This window comes from Canis aureus, chromosome 15, assembly GCF_053574225.1.
Source record: "Canis aureus isolate CA01 chromosome 15, VMU_Caureus_v.1.0, whole genome shotgun sequence".
In the NCBI taxonomy this organism is placed as follows: Eukaryota; Metazoa; Chordata; class Mammalia; order Carnivora; family Canidae; genus Canis; species Canis aureus.
This window is the reverse complement of record NC_135625.1, coordinates 64,121,082-64,145,239: the sequence shown is the minus strand read 5'-3', so window position 1 is coordinate 64,145,239 and position 24,158 is coordinate 64,121,082. Positions and strand designations below refer to the sequence as shown.

The window sequence follows — 24,158 nt, the reverse complement described above, 5'->3', positions numbered from 1 at the left end:
CCTATGCAGTATCTCAGTGAGTCTGTTTGTTGTACTCTCTCTTTAATGGCAGGGATTGCTTCCTATCACTCTCCTAGGGATTCCAGACCTGAGGTGAGTGTTCTTTATAGTTCCAGGTATTAGACCCTACTGATTGTATGAACTCACAAAATTATGTCCCTCTGGTTTTCCAAGCCAAATGTTATGAGGATTTTTCTTTCCTGTGTGGGTTCCCCATGTCTGGGGTGCTTCATATGAGGGTCTATTTCTGTCCCCTCTCCTTGCCTGTGGCTTCCCTCCTTCCCATGGATAGTCCCATGAGTCTGTTTAGCTCTGGACAATGTCTTCATCCCTCCTACCCTCTTTGATATGGTCTCTTTTCTGCATTTAGTTGTGGGGGTAAGTTCTGCCAGTTTTGGGGTTCTAGTTATTTACACTGATATAGATGTTATCTAGTTGTATCCATGGGATGAGGTAAAGCCTAGGATCTTCCTAAGCTGCCATCTTGCTACATGGGATGACTCTGCTTAACTTACCTTTTGTAACCTGTTTAACATATATCTGAAGTCAAATCTACAAAACAAAGTATATTTAATAATTTCTAGTTTCTATTTTTCCTTCCATTCTATTCTTACCTTCTTTGAAATGTTCTATCTATATAAATACACACCTTTAAGTCTTCTTTAATTTCAGAATGCATTTCTTCAGAATAATTTCTTCTTTAATTTCAATGTTATTGTTGTTTTATTCTCATGCTTTCATTTTACTTCTTCATTCTTTTAAAAAATTATTTAGGGATCCCTGGGTGGTGCAGCGGTTTGGCGCCTGCCTTTGGCCCAGGGCGCGATCCTGGAGACCCGGGATCGAATCCCACGTCAGGCTCCCGGTACATGGAGCCTGCTTCTCCCTCTGCCTGTGTCTCTGCCTCTCTCTCTATCTGTGTGTGACTATCATAAATAAATAAAAATTTATTAAAAAAAAAGAGGGAATGCCACATTAAAAAAAATAATAATAAAAAAATAAAAAATTATTTATATGTATTTCCTTAAACTGTTGTCTTTCTTCATTTGTTAATGTTGCTTATTTCCTTTTTTTCATTTTGTATTTCTTTTATGACACTATTTTGTTTATCATGTTTATTTACTCTTATGTTCTTCCTAGCTTATCCTTTACTACATATTCTTTTGCCTATTATATAAGTAGTTTAAACTTATTACATGAATTTTTAGTTCCAATTCTTTCTCTGTGTTTTCTTAGCTCTTTTTTCAATGATTCTTCTTGCCCAATAGTTTTATTTCATATCTTCTCTAAATAGTTTTTTTTTTGCAGTGCTTTTATACCTTCTTTTTTAAAAATTATTTTAGTTCATTTTTTAAATGTTAATTCACAGCTTTCATTTGTGGGGCATATTTTTCTGCCATTTCTTTGTCTGTATACATATTTTCCTGCCCATTTATTGCTTCTCATACTAATTTATTATGGGATTTGAAGGTAACCCTTTCAATTGCATGTGTTTAAGTGAGGTGGGTTTTCCCTTCTGCATTCTTAGAAAGGGAGTGTAGCACATAATGATAGTGCTCCACTGGATTCCAGCTTCAGTGTGATTGAGTTCCAGCAGCTTGCTCCTGTGCCCCTTTCTCAGATATTCCTTACTTCATACCATGAACTCTTGTGTATTTATGCTGAACCCTTGCATGCCAAATCCTTGAGAAAAAGACCTTATATGATCCTATTCCAGGATATTCTTATATACCATTAACACAGGTAATAGGCATAGAAATTTAAGAGTATTTTGGTAGAGGATAGATGAGATAAGAGAGTGATAAAAATGTGCAAAAACAATTCCAATATATGTTTTTTTAAGAGAGCAAAGCATTTAAACTTTTCTTCTGAGTCATATCTTTGACATGTCCTTAGTCAGCCATGCAGAAATACTCAGTAACCTCACTGGGTGTTTGATTAGAAAAACACACATATCCTTACCAAAAAAAATAGTGACTTAATTAGAGATAATTGACCTTTTTATATACATTTTAGAGGATAAGTGAACACACTGAAGACTTATTTATTGACACCATATGGCACTATCTCACAGTGATACTCAAATTATGTAGAACAAGGCTAATCAAAACTAAATAGCTCATCAAAAGGTCTTCCATTTCTAAGATGCTGCTATTTAATTCTGGAGGCTTCTCGATATTTCCTTGGACACAAAAGTACTTTATACATTCTTTTTTTCAAAGCATGCCGTTTCTAGTAAAGAAGCCTGCAAAAGTTATCTATAATTTTCAAATCATGAGTGTAATTTTAGCTTACCATTTATTTATTAATTTATCAAATATATATGCTTTTTTTAGCTTTGATATCTGATCTTATTCATTTGTTACTTTTAGAAAATCTCATTTTTGACTGGACTCAGATTTGGAGGTAGAAGCTCTCAGAGAGAACAGCCTCTGTCTCTTGGCAATCTATTCCTGCTATTTTTCTTTGGCCTCCTTCATTCTCTTGGCCAAAAGTTCCACATATTCTTCAGTCTCTTCCTTATTTTTCTTAGTAAGCTATTTCTTCAGAGTGACAAAGCAGAGTAGTATTAGTGAGTCCAGGACTTTATCATACTGACCAAGTTGAGAACACTGAGTTTGGCAGCCACAATGGAACCCCAAACAGAACTACACTTTCTTTCTCCAGTCCACCTTGGTCCATAGCAAGAATGCTGCTTACTCAACAACAGGAGGATATGGCCATGGTCAAGACACCTTCCTTCGTAGGGAAGACTTGTTTGTCATTGCCAGCAATGATTTGGACAATATAACCCTCCATCCTTCACCTAGGGCATCAGCAGCAATTCTGTGGCCATATGCTTTTCATAAAAGGTACAAAGTTTAGTTCATCATCTACTTCACTACCCCTGCTCTCAAAGAGTTGACATACTTTGCATTTGAGATCTGATTTTCTTTTTTTTTTAATTTATTTTTTATTGGTGTTCAATTTACTAACATACAGAATAACCCCCAGTGCCCGTCACCCATTCACTCCCACCCCCTGCCCTTCTCCCCTTCCACCACCCCTAGTTCGTTTCCCAGAGTTAGCAGTCTTTACGTTCTGTCTCCCTTTCTGATTTTTCCCACATATTTCTTCTCCCTTCCCTTATATTCCCTTTCACTATTATTTATATTCCCCAAATGAATGAAAACATATAATGTTTGTCCTTCACCGACTGACTTACTTCACTCAGCATAATACCCTCCAGTTCCATCCACGTTGAAGCAAATGGTGGGTATTTGTCATTTCTAATAGCTGAGTAATATTCCATTGTATACATAAACCACATCTTCTTTATCCATTCATCTTTCGTTGGACACCGAGGCTCCTTCCACAGTTTGGCTATCGTGGCCATTGCTGCTATAAACATCGGGGTGCAGGTGTCCCGGCGTTTCATTGCATTTGTATCTTTGGGGTAAATCCCCACCAGTGCAATTGCTGGGTCGTAGGGCAGGTATATTTTTAACTGTTTGAGGAACCTCCACACAGTTTTCCAGAGTGGCTGCACCAGTTCACATTCCCACCAACAGTGTAAGAGGGTTCCCTTTTCTCCACATCGTCTCCAACATTTGTTGTTTCCTGCCTTGAGATCTGATTTTCATGTAAAAAAATGTATCAATGCAGGATACATGCAGGCATTAAATGTTTAGAAAATCGTTTGAGTGGCTCATGGAATTTCTGCAAGCCCAGGCACTTGGAAGAACCAAACTCAGGGAGCAGGAAGAAAGAGCAGCTGTCAAGGCAGATCCAGAGTGAAAAGTCACAGCTCATGATCCCACTGACAGTACACTTTTGCAACTGTTCCTCTAGAGAAAATACCTCTTCAGATAAAACAAAGAGTAACCATAAGGAAAATGCTCCATCCCTGCTTTCCTGCATTTTTTTTGGTTACTGCCTCCAGAATTAATATTTTAGGCAGGTACCTAGGTCATGTGTTCACACAAGCTTTCAGGAGATACAGCTTTGTTTGTGGGTGGCAGTCTCAAGATTTAGAAAATGGGTAACTTCCCAAACAGTAATAGATGGTTCATAGAATATGGAGAAATTAAGATGATGAATATCCACTCTGTACCTTTAACATGCTCAAACAAAATTCTAGGTAATACAGAAGAGTATATTGAAATGCTTTCTGATCTTTAAAAAATAGAAAAATACCTTAGTCTGGATTTAAGACACAAATGCATTTATACATTCTGTGGCATAAAGTTACTATTTTACAGTTTTCTCCATGCAGTAAATGAGTACATTTTATTCAGATCTTAGTATGTTAAAAATTTTTCTTTGTCTCTGCAGTTATCTATAGAATATTAAATCTACGTAATAGTATATATTATCAATATTATATGTAATGTATATGTAATATATATTACATGTGTATTTTATTATATATTATCTGTGGATTATTTCATACTTCATATTTTTGAGGAAGATCTAGTCACAATTCATCTGCTCTTAAACTATGCAAATATAAAATCTAACTTGTTAGAATGGCATTAACAGCTGTAATCTGTGGGGTGCCTAGGTGCCTCAGTTGGTTAAGCCATTTGCCTTTGGCTCAGGTCATGATCTCAGGATCCTGTGATCTATCCCCTCAGTAGGCTGTGTTCAGTGTGTAATCTGCTTCCCCCTCTTCCTTTGCCTCCTTACTCTGTGCTCTCTCTCTCTCAAATAAATAAATAAAATCCTAAAAAAAAAAAAAAAAAACAACTTTTGTAATCTGTTCCCAACCTATCTTTCTGAAACCACATTCTTTTACTCTCTTCCATAAAGTTTATACTCTAACTTAACCTATTTTCTAACTGTGGCATATGTTTTTATAATTCTATGCATTTGCTTGTGATTTTACCTTGACCTAGAGGATTCTACCTGTTATTTGATCTCCTGAGAGAATATAATTGATATGTTAAAACACAAGATGCCTCTTTCCCTGTGAGCCTTTGTCAACTTTTCTGAAAAAGAAAATAGATACTATCTGGGTTGATTTAACTTTTATTTTTTACACTGTAAATGTAGTTGTGGAGGCCAAGAAAATTAAGGCCATTCCACCTTAAGTTTAGCGTTAGCACACCCACCTCGGGGTCCAAGTCCCTGCTCCGCTGTGTCGTGTATACTGGGACCCAAGCTCGAGCTTGTTGATAAACCCTCATGTACTTGTATTGGTGTCAGCTCCTTGGTGGTTTCTCAGATTCGCAATCTTGGGCACAACAATAGCAATACATTTACAATAGCTTCACAGGGGAGTTCTTTTGCAAGAGTATGAGGTCCTCAGGACCTGGAATTGTGCCTTCTATTTAATTGTGTGTGTGTGTGTTTGTGTGTGTGTGTAAAGTTGCCGAGAAAAATGTAAATGTTTACTAAATATCTGTTAAGTTAAATATCACCAAGGAGTGGTAAGTAATTAGAAAATATTCTCTCATCTGCTGATTCTTTAAATTTTACCAAAATTCTAAGGTGGTATAATTTTTAAATTTTTATGTGAAAGTTTTCCAACAACACATGAAATAGAGAATTTCCATAGCCACAAAATAAAATTGTAATTCTTAAGGGGTACTGTGTTCAAAGATTAAATTATGTTTGTCTGAAGTGGGAAAATTGATAAATATTAAACTAACAAGAATGCAAAATTAGTCATTTATTGACTCTAACTATGCATATTTATGCAAATATTATGCACATTCTCTGTGTTAAATGCTCCTTCTTGCTTTCATTCACTACCTGCATATACCACCTTAGAACCATGCAGAAAGTGAAGGAATTTAGGTTATGCTAGAAGAGTAAGTTTCAAATGAATTATTTTCTCAAAATATACTAGTGTTTGTTGGGGACCAATGTGAATTTTGTGCTTTCTTCTCTACTCCCTCCAAACCTCCAAATAATGCTTCCTCCTGCTTTGTTATCTTTTAATGTGCTGGCACACATTATTAAATTGCCAGGCCACTTGTGAATATTTGCCAGGAAGTGATGTCATTTGGTGGCTTCTGCTATCCAGCCAAATAGTTGCATTCACCATCAGTTAAAATAATAATAACTACCATTTACTAAGTAAAGAGTGAGAGCCAGCTATTTGATAAACGTGCTAAATGAATTAGCTGTTTTAATCCTTAAATATTTTAAAAAGGATTGCTATGATATCATTTTAACTCATCAAGATTAATAGTTGGAGTGATGAGGGAAGGCTAGCTGAGGACAGAGCACAAGCTGACACCCCAGAAATGAGCCCCTCCCCGAAATGGGATATGTGTGACATTCCTCAGACATTCCTGGCTCCCCTAAAGCTAAGGGAAAGGAAAAACAAATACTTAATTTATAGAAATTACAGTCTTGTAGACATGAGTCTCAGTTTACAAAATGTCTTTGTGATTTACAAGAAAAAAAGCATTCTTATTAAAAACCTGATTTCCAGAAGAATACTCCCAACTATCTTAAAGTTAATGCTTTATTAGAAGGAAAAACAACCTTAACTTGACAATGGCAAGGCCTCCTGTGTCTCATAGGCCCTCTTTAGCAGGCAAAAATTCTTTTGAAAACCTCCCTTTTCCTTACTTCCCCCAACTCCTAAGTACATACTCAGCCAGCCACTCCTCACAACCCTGGGGTAGCTGCTCTTCCCGTCCGTGGGTCTTGTCCCTGTGCTTTAAAAAAACCACCATTTTGCATCAAAGATGTCTCAAGAATTCTTTCTGGACCTCATCCCAAACTGTACCTATATTTCAAAACTGCATCGGGACAGTTACAATATAGAATAATAAGGATTCAAACCAGGTTTCTACTGGATTTGTAAATCTGTGAAGACTTGCTCTTTTCACTGCATTATCACTCATGGAAGAAAAAGTAATTAAAAAAAAAAAACAGCTCTGCAGGCTTTTTCAGATTCTGATATCTAGATAAGGCCTCTCTCTTAACTGAAGTCTATGGTATGGTTTTTATGCGTGTGTTTCTTCTCAGATAAATTACTGATGCCCAACTCATCTGCCTATGCTGTTTCCCCATTGAGAGTTTGTACTACCACACCCATCTGGTTATTAACCACACTCAGTTTTTAGTACTATAGAATGCCAAATGATAAGAAATATCACTAAGGTTGTCATTCTAAGTAGCAAGTAAGGATACAGAGTTTGCAAACAAAACCTATTATTTGTTAACAAACATAATCTATTTCCTTAAGATGTTGGAACAGAATAATTGATGAATCAAAGCAACTGAAGGCAAACTTCTGATCTTGACATGATGAAGTAGCTGGTTTTAAACTTACCTCTTATAGAAAACAATTATATAACTGGAAAAATTTATGAAGAAACCGTTATTATGCAGCAGATAATGCAAGACTGCTAGTCTTAAGAGAAATGAAGTAAGCTCTACATTTACTGCAGCCTTTTGCCTGGGAGCATTTTCTGAACTATGATGCAGAGAAATAAAATACAAGAACAAAAGCCAATCTCACTGGATGGAGAAAACAGAGAATGGAATGTGGAATTGCTAAGGCAGTTGGAATTTGCAAGACATGGTATTGGAGAGAGTTTCAAGATTTATTATAAAGCTACTGTGTATAAAGCTGTGATAATTAAGAGAAGGTGGGTATTGGCATCAAAATAGAAAAATAGCTCAAAGGAATAGACCAGAGAATCCAGACATGGATTTACAAATGTATGGCCAATTTTAATTTTACACAACAGCACCAAAAGAAATCAATGAGGAAAGAGAATTATTTTCAACAACTAGTACTGTAACACTGGATACTATATGAAAAGAATGAAGTTTAATTTCTAATGGCACCAAAGAAAAAATTACTAGAAATAAATCTTTGACCTAAATATGAGAGCTACAATTTGGGGAGTTTTTAGAAGAACGTATGGAAGAATACTTTCTCACATTGTGGTAAGTAGAGATTGTTATGACACAAAAGGCACTGTTATGGATTACATTATGTCCCCCTCCCCAGATTCGTCTGTTGAAGTCCTAATTCTCAGTACCTCAGATTATGACCTTATTTGGAAGAAAAATTTTGCAGATATAATTAGTTAAATTAAGATGAGGCCATTGAAGCAGGCTTTACTCCAAAATTATTGGTGTTCCTATAGGAAGGGGACATTTGGAGATAGACTTACTCAGAAAGATGGTATAAAGACACAGGGAAAAGACAGCTATCCACAAAGCAAAGAGAAAGGCCTCAGAGAAATCAACCCTCTTGATACCTTTATCTCAAACTTCTAGCTTCCAAAATTCTGCCAATAAATTGCTCTTGTTTAAACCAATCAGTTTGTGGTACTTTGTTATGGCTGCCCTAGTGAACTAATATAGGCCTAACCATAAAAGAAAAAAAATCCTAAAATTATAAATTGCTTTTCCCATAAAAATTGAAAAAATTTTCTCAGCAAAAGGTACAATTAAGAAAGTGAAATGAAAATGAAAGCAGTAGCAGTAGACTGCAAGAAAACATCTGTGATACATATCACATCTCCTTAACAAAGGACTCGGGCAAAATATATAATATTGTCTTATAAAGCATAATACTCAAATAACCTAATTTAAAAAATGCGCAAAAGCCATCAACTAGTATTTAATATAAAAAAAGATGTCAGAATGCCAAACACATAAATAAATAAATACTCAATATCATTTGTCACTATGGAAGTGCAAATTAAAACCTCAAGACACCACCCTATGTTCACTAGAATTGTGAAAATGAAACACACACACATAAGCACATACATCGACCATATCTATTGCTAGGAAGGATATATGGTATAAGGATAGAGCCCAAAAAGTGACAGTTCGTATTTAAAATAATAGAACTTCTTTCAGATAGTATCTTTTAAAAATATCTTATTTATTTATTTATTTATGAGCGAGCGAGTGAGTGAGAGAGAGATAGAGCTAGAGAGAGAGACAGGGAATCTGATGTAGATCCATGCTCAGCACAGAGTCTGACCTGGGGCTTAATCTCATGACCATGAGATCATGACCTAAGCCAAAACCAAGTCAGGTGTTTGAGCCAAACAGATGCCCCTCAGGTACTATTTTTTAGTGTTTTATGCATTTAATCTTATGCTAACCTTATGACACAACAATTCTACTTCTAGATTTATTAAGCATATATATGCAAAAATAATCATACAAAAAATTAGATTAGCTTTATTAATAAATACCCAACCTAGAAATAACCCATATGTCCATCCATTGCGGAATGAATGGACAGACTGTGGCATTCCTGTACAATGGAACACTATTCTGCAATAACAAATGATTCACTAATATATGAAGAAACATGGATAAGTCTCAAGAGCATTGGAAACTGTGGAAGATGGCAGACACAGAAGACTGCATATTATGTTTCTCCACATATGTAAAGTTCGACAATAGGCAAATATTTTATAATGGAAACAGAAATTTGAATGGTTTTTGTCTAGTAGCAGAGGAGCCATTAACTAGAAGGGGCCCTGAGCTGTATTAAAATACATCAGTACTAACATATAAAGATCCAGTACTGAAATTAAAAGCCTAAAATTAATATATTAAAAATTAAAATTAGCAATGAACTAGGGCTGAGTATGTGGAGTTTGAAATTTCAGAAGTGATAACATCTCTATTTTTATGACAATGATTTTGATTTATATGGCAAAAAAAATGGCCTTTATATCTTATTAGGTTGAAAACCCTTATAACCAAGGGTGACTCAAAAAATTGAAATATTTATGAAGCATGGTAAAGCAGACTGTAGAAAACTGATATATTTAGGTAGTCTATGTACACTTATCTATGTATTTATATCTACAACTATATCCATTTCTTTTTTTATATCCATTTCTTTATTGATATATAACTTGCCATGATTTAGAGAATCATAGGAAGAAGAAACAGCAAATCAAAGATTATGTTTCTTATGAATTTCTTTGGCATTGCACAAGTTTATTTTTTCCTATTCTTAACACATTTTGACTTTGAGTTCCACAATCTACCTATATGAGTTCAGAGACTATTTCTTGATTAATTTCTTTTTTTATTACTGTTTATATGTATACAGACTTAAATAGGTGGCGTATAACTTCAATGGTTTTTATAATCAAGTGCATTTTAAAAATGATTTGTCCAGGACCATATGTTCAGCAACTTCTGTATGTAGGCTGCTGAAGACAACAGGGTGTTTTTTTTCTAGACATGCTCAATGACCCCAGAGTCTACTTGACTCCTTAACTGATGTTTTGCTATTTTTCTCGTATCCATCTGATAAAAATCTGTACAGAGTTAGATGAACTGGAAAATACTAAATATAAACTAACTTTTTTGATAAGTTTTGGTGGCACACCAAAGCTCAAGGAGCCCTGAGGGTTTTAGTTGGCAGGTGTTTGCAAAGGGTCATTTACATCTGATAAGGTGCAAACACCTGCTTCCACTTAAATCACTTAAAGGAAGGGAGGAAGAAGGTGACTTCTGCCATCTTCCTTAAACTTCCTAATGACTTCCAGGTGGTACAAAAGAAACCACAGAATTTTATCAAAAATTGTGCTCTAAATTTTTCCATTTAGTCAAAATTTGGAATTAACTTTTCCATATCTCTGGGAGAAAGGAAACTATAGAAGTGTATTTTCAGTGGTTTCAATATGACCTCTGCTTTACTTTAGTTTTTAAAGTTAAATGAGTGTCTATATTATGAGTGAAATACAACTATGGCTTGAAGCCACTTCTATACAGCCTTCAGACTTTATTCTGATCAAGAGAAAGATATTGGACTTTATGCAGTTAACAAGGAATTTCATATGAAACTATGCGATATGGTCACTACTCCTATCATTTCCTTTGTCTGCCTTACTATTTTTTTTAATGTTTTTATTTTTTATTTATTTATTTTTTTTTAGTTTTATTTTTTATTGGTGTTCAATTTACCAACATACAGAATAACCCCCAGTGCCCGTCACCCATTCACTCCCCCCCCCCCCGCCCTCTTCCCCTTCTACCACCCCTAGTTCATTTCCCAGAGTTAGGAGTCTTTACGTTCTGTCTCCCTTTCTGATATTTCCCACACATTTCTTCTCCCTTCCTTTATATTCCCTTTCACTATTATTTATATTCCCCACATGAATGAGAACATATAATGTTTGTCCTTCTCCGATTGACTTACTTCACTCAGCATAATACCCTCCAGTTCCATCCACGTTGAAGCAAATGGTGGGTATTTGTCATTTCTAATGGCTGAGGAATATTCCATTGTATACATAAACCACATCTTCTTTATCCATTCATCTTTCGATGGACACCGAGGCTCCTTCCACAGTTTGGCTATTGTGGACATTGCTGCTAGAAACATCGGGGTGCAGGTATCCCTGCGTTTCATTACATCTGTATCTTTGGGGTAAATCCCCAACAGTACAATTGCTGGGTCGTAGGGCAGGTCTATTTTTGACTCTTTGAGGAACCTCCACACAGTTTTCCAGAGTGGCTGCACCAGTTCACATTCCCACCAACAGGGCAAGAGGGTTCCCTTTTCTCCGCATCCTCTCCAACATTTGTTGTTTCCTGCCTTGTTAATTTGCCCCATTCTCACTGGCGTGAGGTGGTATCTCATTGTGGTTTTGATTTGTATTTCCCTGATGGCCAGTGATGCAGAGCATTTTCTCATGTGCATGTTGGCCATGTCTATGTCTTCCTCTGTGAGATTTCTGTTCATGTCTTTTGCCCATTTCATGATTGGATTGTTTGTTTCTTTGGTGTTGAGTTTAATAAGTTCTTTATAGATCTTGGAAACTAGCCCTTTATCTGATAGGTCATTTGCAAATATCTTCTCCCATTCTGTAGGTTGTCTTTTAGTTTGTTGACTGTATCCTTTGCTGTGCAAAAGCTTCTTATCTTGATGAAGTCCCAATAGTTCATTTTTGCTTTTGTTTCTTTTGCCTTCGTGGATGTATCTTGCAAGAAGTTACTGTGGCTCTACTATTTAATAATTATGGAAACCTACTGAGAAAGAACCCAAGGTCAAAAAGTCCAAATTCTTCACCTTAACAAGTAGAATATGTAAGGGGAAAATAATTAATGATTAGTAGAAGACAAAGTTTACATGATAGGTATTTTGGTTCAGTCCCACACTTATATCATAACTCAGTGCTTCTGATCTGCCATTTTATCTGTCATTTCAAATATAAACCCATTTCTGCACAAAATATTAGCAGTTCAGCTTAAATATATATTCATGCAGTTCATTTAGGATCTGATGTTAATTTTTCTAAGAAGGACATACTGCCTGGCCTACTTTTCACAAAATTAGAATGGGGAAATTAATGAATAAAGTCCCTCAGAGTTTAAGACAATTTTTTTTGCCCCCATTTAGTTCTTTAGTTTAAGGTTGTAATATTTGTTCTGGAATGAACCCTGGATTAAGCAGTTAAATATGTATATTCGTTAGAGAGGTGCTTGTCTTAGGTTGGAAGACATATGTCATGAGTAGGAATCATATAGGCCACTTTTGGAGAAACCTAGCTCACATACATGAGACATTTAAAATGCCTTCCCATATAAAGTCCTTGTCTGGTTTCCAAGAATTATTGTTAGTGTTGGTGCCTTTGAGGACACTGGGCACTTCACATGACCAATGGCTTTCATATGTGCTTTCTCACTGTCCCTTTCCTGAACCTCTAACAACAGATTCAATGGGAGATCCTTTCAGAAAGCAAAAGAGAGATATATTTATCCATCCAGTAGGTGCAGTACCTCACTTTTTCCCCTAAAGTATCACATGGGTTGTTCTAATGAGATGCTTTGAAATCCATAGTCTTAAAACAAGAGTTTATTATTTTTGATAAAGATGAGCCATAGATTACCACGGAGTGAGCAATGATTTTCTCTGCCCCTCATAGGTACATATTTAGCACCAGATCCCATAGGTTCATATATCCATGGATGTAGAAAGTACTTTAATGGCATGCACATTTCTACAGACAGATCAAGTGTTATTAACCAAAAATGAGTCCCCCACCACTGTCTTAGAAGGCATAGAAGAGCCAGTCAGATCAGAACCAGAGTAAATATGATGGCTTGGAGATGCAACTTACCTTTTAGCAAGTGCGTTTTGTTTCTTCATTCCTCTATTTTATGAAATCAAAAATATAATACTTTAAAATATTGACTAGAGCTTGGGACAACTGTTTGGAGGTGACCTTTGGCCCATACATTGTATTCTTTATGGGGACACTGCATGGCCACCTTTGAAAATTGTGTTATTTAAAAAATCCAAAATTCAAAAATTGAATTTTGAACTCAGACATGAATTTAAGTTCAAATTATGCTTTTCCTGTGTTGTGAGGTAAATAAATGGTTCTCATAGAACTCAGAAAGAACTAGTTCATTGAATCCTCTGTCCATTTCCACATAGGTAAAGGGGAATAAATAAAAGTAACTACTTCTTTGAATGACAGTGTAGGATAAATAATCCTTGTTTTAGTGATCATCGATATTATCATGATTTTGATGATTTGATATGGAACATCTTAACTCCCATAGTTTGGTCATGTTGAGATGCTGAAGTTTTTGGAATATCTCTACCTGTACTCATCCATATTTATATTCATATTCATACACACATACATATACACTCACCACACACATGTTCCAAACTTGAGCAGTCAAGCATTACTTTTTATTCCTCTTTTTCACCCAACACAAATACATCTAAGATACTATAAGGTGAATGAATAAATATATAGTATTTGTTCATCAATGTCCACAAATACCTGAGTTCCTATTGAACTTTAGAATCCTGCCAATACTGAGTGCAAATTTTTGTGAGCAAAGTTAGACAATAAATGTACAAAAAACTAGAATAATTTCATATATTGTGAGGGCTAAAGTGTAAAACAATAATGTGATAGATACTGTTTGAAGAAGTACTAACAATAGTGTAGTGGAGCATTGTAGTGGAGCATACAACCCATTTGCCAAATTAGGTATAGAGGGACTGATATTTCAGTTAACTCACAAATGATGACAAACAGCCAGCTGTGTGAAACAGTGTCCTTGCTCAAAGAAATTACATTTAAGGGGCACCTGAGTAACTCAGCTGGTTGAGCACTGGACTCTTCGTTTTGGCTTAGGTCATGATCTCAGGGTCATGAGACCAAGCCATATGTTGAAATCCACACTCATAGGGGAGTGTTTGAGATTCTTTCTCTCCCCCTCTCCCTCTGCCCCTCCCCTGCTCTCTCTCTCTCTCAAAATAAATAAATCTTTAAAAATTACAATAAAACATTAAAGGCCAACATGCAAGAAGCCAATATGGCAATAGAGATCAGGTAAGGTCACATAGGCTTTGATGAAGCATATAAATGTTAGTCTAATAACAATGGGAAGCAATTTAAAAGCACTAGAAATGCATTTTTTAAATTATTTCACCTCTTGAACATTTGTGAAAGTTCCACCTTTCCATTTCACTGCTTTTTTGGGAAAAACTATTATTTTTCACTACAGTATAATCTATCAAGAAGTCTCTTGGGTTCTACATTCATAATATGTTGAGGATATGACCAAACTCCCATTTTTACCACTTTGGTTCAAACCACCATCATCTCATGTTCAAATCACATCCTGTCTTAGGTTACATTCCCAGTAAGCTGAATCAAAGGCAGAGCTTCACATGGAAGAAGTTTATTAAAGACAGTCGTTGGGGACCCCTGAGTGGCTAGTGGTTGAGCGTCTGCCTTCAGCTCAGGGCATGATCCCAGGGTCCTGGGATTGAATCTCACATCGGGCTCCCTGCAGGGAGCCTGCTTCTCCCTCTGTCTGTGTCTCTGCATCTCTCTCTTTCTGTCTCTCATGAATAAATAACTTAAAAAAAAAAATAAAGACAGTCCTTGGAGTTAATACCCATGAAGAAGTAAAGAAAGTGGGATCAGGTGAACATGAACTGCTGAGCAATCACAAAACAAGATTATAGCTGATATTTTAAGGTTCTAGAAGCTAAAATTTCTTCATAGTTGTCCCATCTTCAGGCAAGCATCCCAGGCTTTTCTACTTTCTATAACTAGTAGTGACTGTTTTTAGAGTAGCCTCAAAGGAGGTAGCATGACTTTAGGCAAGGCGGTACTCCTAGGCTGATAGCAATCCCTGCTGAGAGATTGAGCTGAGACCTCTCAGTCACAAGTAGTCCACAGTATCTGGAGCAATGAATACCCAGGTCTGAAATAAGGATCTGGGTGATATACCACAATGATCACTTAATCTCCTTACTTCAAATAATACATTCTGGGAAAAGCTCTTTGAGGATTTAGTTGGTTTCTTTTCCTGGAAAGATGAACATGAAAAACATTAGTGGGTGAACTCATGATCTTGTGGATCCCATGGTCAGGCACTCTCCTTTCTGGAGCCAGTGGTAAGTGAGGAACTGTTTGTCAATTGATGCAAATCTTCCACTAAGAATAGCATGTCCTAACTTAGCGCACTGTGAGTCTGCATTGTGATTGTACTTTTGGGCTTCCATAACTTCTACACTGGGTCTTTCCTCCTCATTGATATAGCACAGTTTGAACATAGGCTGCGGAGTCATATCTTACTTTGTACCTTACTCAAAGTGGGTAGACTTATGTCAGTAAGTTGGTTAGAGTGATAGCCTCAAGTGTGTAATATGCGTCTTCTAAACAATGCAGAAACTGAAAAAAATTTTGGAATAATTTTAAGTATTATTCCAAGTATTATTTTGGAATAATTTGAAGTAATTATGAATGTGAATTAGACTGTGTAAAAATTTATCTTTGAAAGTGATGAAAATAGTTAGAAATGTGGTTTTGATCGGACATAAATTTATGGGGAGTTAAGGAATGTGATATTAATGGGACATCAATTTATGAGAATGACTCTTAAGTTCTCTAAAATCTAGGATAATGCATATTGAAGAAATAGGATGTATATTTTTAAAAATTTATTGTATATTTTTAAACTACTTTCACAGATTCTTCACATACAAGGATTATATGACTGGTGGGCCATGGCCAGGCTAATCACATGGGAGCATCTAATATATATGAAGACTTAGCAAAAAAATGTATTATTACCTAATGATGGTCTCGCAAATGTTTCCTTAATGGAAATAGTATGGATTCTTGAGTGCTGACACACCCTTCTGACCCTTTAGGCACTGCTATCCTATCTTTCCTCTTGTTGCAGTCCATTCTCTAGAAATTTGAGTTTCTGTCTTTTACTCTTTATATTTCCAGATTTCTTTATTTAATTCAATTTTCTTTCCATCCTAAATATTTCATTAAAATAGTTTTTGCTAAAGCCACTAAAGTTCATTTTCAATCCTCATCTTTACCACTCAGAGGCATTCAATGGTATTAACCTTTTCCTATTTCCTTAAGCAATGTTCCTTTATTTTTTGTCATATCAGATACTCATTTTACTTCTTACTTCATCACTTACTCTTGATAGGTTTTCTCCCTTTCTCTAAAAGTGGCCTTAGGCCTTGTTTAATTCTTAGTCTACATTCATTTCCTATAAGACCTCATCTGAACCTTAGTTTCAAATACTTTTTCTCTGTTAATAATCCTACTTATTAGGCCCATCAGATATCTCACAGTAATCTCAAATTCAACCTGTCCAACAAGTATTTGTTAATGTCTAAATGTCTTATAGTTTCAAATGTTTCTTGCCTCAGTGAGTAAGACTACTATCAGTTTATAACAGAAGATTATATATATATTATATAGTGGGTGGCTAAAACAATGAATTTTTTTTTTTCTCACAGTTCCAGAAGCTGGGAAATCCAAGATCAAGGTGCTGACAGAGTAAGGTCTGGTAAAAACCCACTACCTGGTTCCTCCTAGTTTGCAGATGTCCATCTTGTTATATCTTTATAGGAGGAGGAGAGATCATCTCTTTCCAGTCTATTTTTTTATATGGGTACCAATTCTAATCCTGAGAGCTTCACTCTCATGACCTAATCACCTTCCAAAGATCCAACCTCTAAACACCATCACATTGGAGATTGGGGCTTCACAGTTTGGGTGGTAGGGGGAACACAAATATTCAGTTTATAGAACTCATCCTTAGTGCTTCACTCTCTCAAAAACAGCAAAAGAGCCAAGAAAACAAACAATATAATGTCTAGGTTCCCTTTATTATCCCTATCAAATCTACGTATTTGTATTCATCTCTACTGTCACTATGGTTTCTGGGTTATCATCTCTTCATGGACCGCTGTAAAGACCTCACTACTGGGCTCTCTTATTAATAGGATCACACTTTAAAGTCATTACTTACAAGTAGGCAGAGTAATCTTTTAAAATGCCAATATGATCCTATTGCCTAGTTTCTAGAAACCATTTAATGTAGTCTCATTGCAGGCTTTATTCAGAATTTTCATTAAAATCCAAGTCCTTCCTCCCTGCCTTCATCTCAGGTTAGCCACTCTCATTTTAGCCACAATGATCTTCCCATTCTTCAAATACACTAATTTCTTCCAAGCAGATATTTTGCCCCTACTTTTTCTTTTCTGCTAGAATGTTTTATTCTCCCCACTCCATCAATCAACCCCAATTTGCCTAATTAATTTCTATTCACCCATCAATCATACTTAATCATAATTTTCAAAAGGAATGACTTCCATAGCAGCATATCCGATCAAATCTCTTGGTTCTATGGTAACATATATGTTCCTTTACTTCTGAATACTAAATATGTTCGAATATTAATATGATTGATTGATTTCCTTCCTTATACTTCATTAAAATAAAAGCTTCATGAAAACAGGGTCCCTGTTGATTTTTGTTAAGTTGATTTATTTCCCCAAATTTAGCATATTGTTTGACATAATGTAACTATTCAATTATTCCTTTGTAGACAGAATAAGTGTATGAATAATTCACTCTGTAACCAATGTTTTATGTGAGCTAGGGATAATTAAAATGGTTCATAATGAAAAAAATTACATATCAAAAATAATGCAAGAAGAACACTCTACTAAAAATCTATTAAGAAGGCTTAATTAAATCCTCATAAACTTCCTGAATGGATTATATTTTGTCACATTGCATGACTTAATTCATGGCTTTTTGAACACAGTCACTCCTTCACTTGAGTACTGACCAGTGAGAGAGGGGAGATATGCAGAGGCTGGTATGGGAGGAACACTGGCTTTGAGTTGGAAAGGGCCAGGAACCATGGATTGAGATTAAGATGGAAAAGTGAGGCATTGAAATTGTTATTCTTCATCTCTCATGCACAGTCCTGGTCAGATCATTGCTTACCATTGGTTAATACAAAGGAACAAGACAGCAAAGCCAGCTAGGAAAGAAAAAAAAAAAAAAGTTCACCACCTGCTATATGGAGGAATGGAGGATGGTGTAGAGATTTAATTGCAAAGAAAGAATTCAAGTGGGATATATGCATATGAACATACAACACCAATTAATGATTTAAGAAACAAACCCAGAAAAGTCAGAATACCAGGGGCTTCTTAACTTGATAAATTTGGAATATAAGAATACTACTGCAAACACCATTTTAAATGTAGAAATGTTGATGAATTTCTTTCCAGTATGAAAAGAAGGTTGCCTTCTTACTTGTCACTAGTAGTGTTCAAAAAGATGCTGGAAATCTTAGAGTAAACAATAAAACAAGTGAAGTGAAATAAGTGGAAAAAGGATAGCGGGGAAGACACTATATTATATTTTATGTGGGCTCAATACATAAATATCAATAGCATTCCTCTCTAATAATCAACAAGAAAATAAAAACAAAACTATTTCAAATAACAACACAATCTATAGAATATCTTGGAAATTATCTAAAATAAGTGAACACAATTTTATGGAGAAAACAGTTACATGTTTAGATTTTCTAAAGCAAATTGGTAGATCTCAAATGCATAAAAGTTTAAGAAAAAGTGGAAAATGTAACATATTTATTATTTGTAATGTAATAGCATATATTAAAGTATATGTAAAGCAGAGGAGAATATCATTCAAAGGTTTACATCTAAACAAATATCTGGTGGACTTAAGAAACTCTACATATATCACAGGAATTACTTAAACGAGCAAGGAGATGAGATTGGAAGTGGGGATTAAAAGAAAATATACACTTTAAAAATAAAATCATTCTATCTATATTCTTGAAATTTTGATTTTATTAGTTCTTAAAAATAAATGGACCATTTTTTATATACTCCAAATGAATGAGACCATATAATGGCACTGAGGTGGGCACTTGATGGGATGAGCACTGGGTATTATTCTATATGTTGGCAAATTGAACACCAATAAAAAATAAATTTATAAAATAAATAAATAAAAATAAATTAAAAAATAAATAGACCAGTAACACTAAATCAGAAAAACGTCTTTGTCTCTGAATCTCAGTCTTTAGGATTTCATATTATTTATGAGTTTTTAATGTTAGACTATCAGCTGCTTTTTTAACCATCCTCATAATATATTTGTCAATTTCCGATTGCCATTTATCAATTGCCTTGATATTTTATCCAGATTTCCTTTTACTTTGCTATCATGATGATTTAAATGTCCAAAACCAATATGAATCATGAGAATTTTTTTGCACATTTCTATAGTTATCTCTGCCACAATATTTATTCACTTAGTTGCTTAATGTTTGTTACTAACTGCCATAAATCAAGCCCTGGAGTGATATTCAAAAATGCTTTCGAGCATACCTCCATGACAATCTTTAAGTATGTAAGTTACAAATTACAAATTAAATATTCAATATAACAATAAAAATAATATATTAGTAGAAATCAGAGTGAGTACGTCAGAATGATAGTAATACAGGATTCAGAATTAATAAGTATGTATTTATTAGTATATGCATATATATTATGTATTTTATGTTTCACCTTGCTTAATTCACCCAAAATTCTCGTAACGCAAGGTTTAATTTCATTCCCTGTGTGAAAGGCTTAGAGAAACTGAGTTAACGGTCTGCATTTAGATTTTCAAACATTGAGTCAGAATTTTTTTTTTAAGATTGTATTTGTTTATTCATGAGAGACAATGAGAGAAAGGCAGAGACATAGGCAGAGGGAGAAGTAGTCCCCACAGGGAGCCTGATGTGGAACTGGATCCCAGGACTCTAGGGTCATGACCTGAACCAAAGGCAGACATTCAACCACTGAGCCACCCAGGCACCCCTGGAGTCAGAATTTAAACTCAAGAACTCTCCTAACTCAAGCATAAATTGACTAACAGGAGGATAGATAATTTTTTTTTTTTTTTTTTGCACATAAAGGGTTTATTTTAAATGTTTTAAGGATAGGATAGAGTTACATCATAATTATAAAAATTACTTACAGAATTAACAGATTTATATTGTTTATACTTCTAAATGCAGAGAACAGGGAACTGTTACAACAGCCAATAGTTTGGATGGTCTGGAGAAACAAACTGCAAAATTCAAAGAAGAATTAAGAATTATATATGTGACTTCCCATAGAATAAGAAATCAGACAATAGTTTCTTTCCATATAAAAAAATTAAATATTAGGCAGCCCGGGTGGCTCAGCGGTTTAGTGGCGCCTTCAGCCTAGGGCCTGATCCTGTAGACCCAGGATCGAGTCCCACATCAGGCTCCCTACATGGAGCCTGCTTCTCACTCTGCCTGTGTCTCTGCCTCTCTCTCTCTCTTTCATGAACGAATAAATAAATAAAATCTTTAAAAAAATTTAAATATTAAGTAAAGTTATTAAACAAAGTAATTTTTGTTGAAAAAGAATCTCTTTCAAATACCTATTCTTTTCTACAGACTGGACAGCCCTAGACAGAAATGAAAATGGAAGCATCCAACTGTGGTGGACTACATGGCCAGGCTAGCAACATGGACACCTCTAATTGATACAATGACTCAGTAAAATATAAAATGTGTGATTATATAACTATGGCCCTGTAAATATTTCCTTACATGGAAAATAGTGTGGATCCTTGAGTACTGACATATCCCTCCAACCATCTAGCCAAATGTGGTACAAAAAGCAAAGGCTCAGGGTCTATACCCCTGGGTTCTCTCACCTGTGGATAAGGGTTCCATCAGGGCTGCTTAGATCAGAGAAAATTGAATATATTTTTATGAAGAATAAAGGAAAACAGCAGTGAGCCACACCACTTCTATTAAACTTAATATTATGTGAATCTTTTGCGCTTCTTGTGTGCTAAACTGATAGTAAACTAAAATTAAGACAATTTGTCTTCCTCTCCAGTTCTTCAACCTGGAAGAGCTTGGAACTGGTCTGCTTTGGCTGAATCATATTTTGTTTCAGGACCTGTCAATAACTGCCATAGTAACCTCCTGTGTTTTGAGAATTAAAAGTCTCATGTTTCCTCTTATATTCCAAAAATTCTCTTTCAGGTTTCTGTGAGATCTGCCCTAACCAAATAGCATCTCATATCTGCATGCTTTTGTTCCTTTTCATTTGCATTGAAATGGGTCTGCGTCAGGTCCCAAATCCCTTATGGTCCTTCTGTGTGCAGTCAATTACACTGAAAAAGCTAATTTGTGCTAAGTTTTTAATGGTCCATTTTACTGCCCTTCTGAGAAATCATATTTATCTGCAATACCAATCCCAAGTAATATGGTCAACCTGAAGGAATTACAGTATCATTGGAGGTTGAGACTAATGAAAGCATTCTACAGAATGACCACACTTATTTATTCTCCTAAATCTCAAAGAGGTAGAGAAGAGGCATTTAGAGCGAGAGTTGCAGAAGAAAGTGGTTGATATGGTTGCTGCTGCTAGATAACTAAACACAGTAATTTCTCGGAGGATTCATATTACAATCTTATGCTTGTCTGTTGTAGCATCTTAATATGAACCTAAATGCATAGAGTCCTCCCATTTCATCACACAGAACGTGGTCCTTCCAACTTCTGTGCCTTATCATAGACTATTTTCTTGCTATGTCCTTTCTTTTCTTATGAAATTGTGTTCATTCTTTAAGACCCAGTTAAAACATTACCTCCTCTGTAAGACACTCCTGATGTTCTTAGGAAAGTTCCATCTTGCCTTTCATCATCTTATTATAATGTGGTTTACAAGATAAATATAGTAGTCCTCACACTGTATGATAGTTAACTGATAAGGCAAATAAATGAATGAATAGATGAATATAAGATCTTACAAAAATGTAAAATAATGAGGAAAAACAAGGAAGCTGCTTCTAGCAGTTACAATAAGAAGGATTATTGTAATGGTTAACTTTATACGTCAGCTCAAGAGGGCCACAGGGTGCGCAGATATTGAATTAAATAAACATTTCTGGGTATGTCTGTGAGGATGTTTCCAGATGAGATTAGCATTTGCATTGGTAGGCTGAATAAAGCAGATTGCCCTTCCCAATCTGGGTGAGCACCATCCAATCTGTTGAGGGCCTGATAGAACAAAAAGGCTGAGGAAGGGCAAATGTACTCTATCTGCCTGACTGCTTGAGCTGGACATAGGTCTTCCCTTGCCTGCAGACTGAAACTTATACCATTGATTTTCCCTATCCTCAGGATTTTGGATTTAGACTGGAACTACACTGCTGGCCTGCCTGGGTCTCCAGCCTGCAGGTAGAGATACAGACTATGAGACTTCTCAGCCTCCAGAATCATGGGAGCCAATTCCTTATAATAAAACATCTCTCTCTCTCTGTATCCATATATACATACAATGGTCCCTGACTTATTATGATGGTTCAACTTACTGCTTTTTGACTTTAGAATGGGGTGAAAGAAATAGACATTTAGTGGAAACTACTTTTAATTTTGATCTTTTCCAGGCTAGAAATATGGTAGGATATTCTTTCATGATATTGGGCAGCAGCAGCAAGCTGCAGCTCCCAGCCACAGAATCACAAGGATCAACAACTGGTATGTTTACAACCATTCTGTACCCACAGGAACATTGCTTTTCACTTTCAGTATAGTATTCAATAAATTACGTGAGATATTCAATACTTTATTTTAAGACAGACTTTGTGTTAGATAATTTTGCCCAACTATAGGCAAAAGAGTTCTGAGCACATTTAAAGTGGGTGAGGCTGAACTATGATTTTCAGTAGGTTAGGTGTATTATAATGCATTTTCACCTTTATTTTCAAATCATAATGGGCTTTTGGGAAGTAACCCCATGGTAATTTCAAGAAGAACTGTATTTATATCTCCTGATGGTCCAGTTTCTCTGGAAAATCCTAATATAGTTACTCTCTTAGTCAATTTGGGCTGTAACAAAATACCATATCCTGGGTGGCTTTGACGACACACATCTACTTTCACATTTAAGGCCAAGAAGTCCAAGTCAAAGTGCCAGAAGCTTTGGTGTCTGGTGTGAGCCCTCTTCCTTACCTGTAGACAGACTTCTTCCTGCTATGTCCTTAAATGAGGGATTGAGAGACAGCTCTGGTTTTTCCCTCTTCTTATAAGGACACTGACACTATCATGGGGCTCCATTTTTATGACCTTATCTAAACCTGATTTCCTCCTAAAGGCCCCACCTCCAAATCTCATCACATTGGAGATTAAGGAATAGGACTTCAATATATGAATTTAAGAAAGAACAAACATTTGATTTATAGCAGTTACTTAACTGATTTTAAGCACTTACTTTTTAAAGAAAAACATCTTATTCCTGTCATAGAGATATTCTACATATCAACATTAAGATATGTTCATAAATTATGAAATAGGGTTAAGAAATTGCAGTGAGCTTTTTGCAGTGAGCAATTACAGTGGAGTCCTGTGTCTTGATGACAGTATCTCAGTTCTCTTTTTGTTTCTCAAGCCAAGAGAAAAGAAAGAAAGAAAGAAAGAAAGAAAGAAAGAAAGAAAGAAAGAAAGAAAGAAAGAAAGAAAGAAAGAATTCTGACTGCATTTTTCAACAGAAGAGAATGGCAATTTAATTTATGACTACTTTCATAAGAGTTGGAAGAAAGAGAATTTTGTAAGTCTACTTGCTATTAATTCATGTCTCACTCATTTATGCCTCACTAGCAAATTTGGAACAGTTTTTGCTCCAAAGAAACTGGAACACAAAAATTTGTTGAAAACTAATGATAATCAATGAGTCAACAACCTACCAGGTTGTATGATAATTTCATGATGCATTTTGTCTTTACTGATATTAGTAAGATATTAGTCTTTACTGTTCAGAGCTTTTTAAATTTACTTTTGAT

The 24,158-nt window shown here is 35.4% G+C and overlaps 1 long non-coding RNA gene across 4 annotated transcripts in view; it reads left to right on the top strand.

Moving 5' to 3' along the window:
• Positions 1-22,501, top strand: part of LOC144285043 (uncharacterized) — a 64,577-nt gene extending 42,076 nt beyond the window's left edge. Inside the window, exons 4-5 of one of the 4 annotated variants that reach the window (XR_013353442.1) lie at positions 16,745-16,784; positions 20,758-22,501. This is a non-coding gene — a long non-coding RNA (uncharacterized LOC144285043). Of the gene's footprint in view, positions 1-7,186; positions 8,059-16,744; positions 16,790-20,757 lie in introns of those variants that run through there. The other 3 variants (XR_013353443.1, XR_013353441.1, XR_013353444.1) reach the window with 3 other exon arrangements.
• Positions 22,502-24,158: the final 1,657 nt, after the last annotated feature.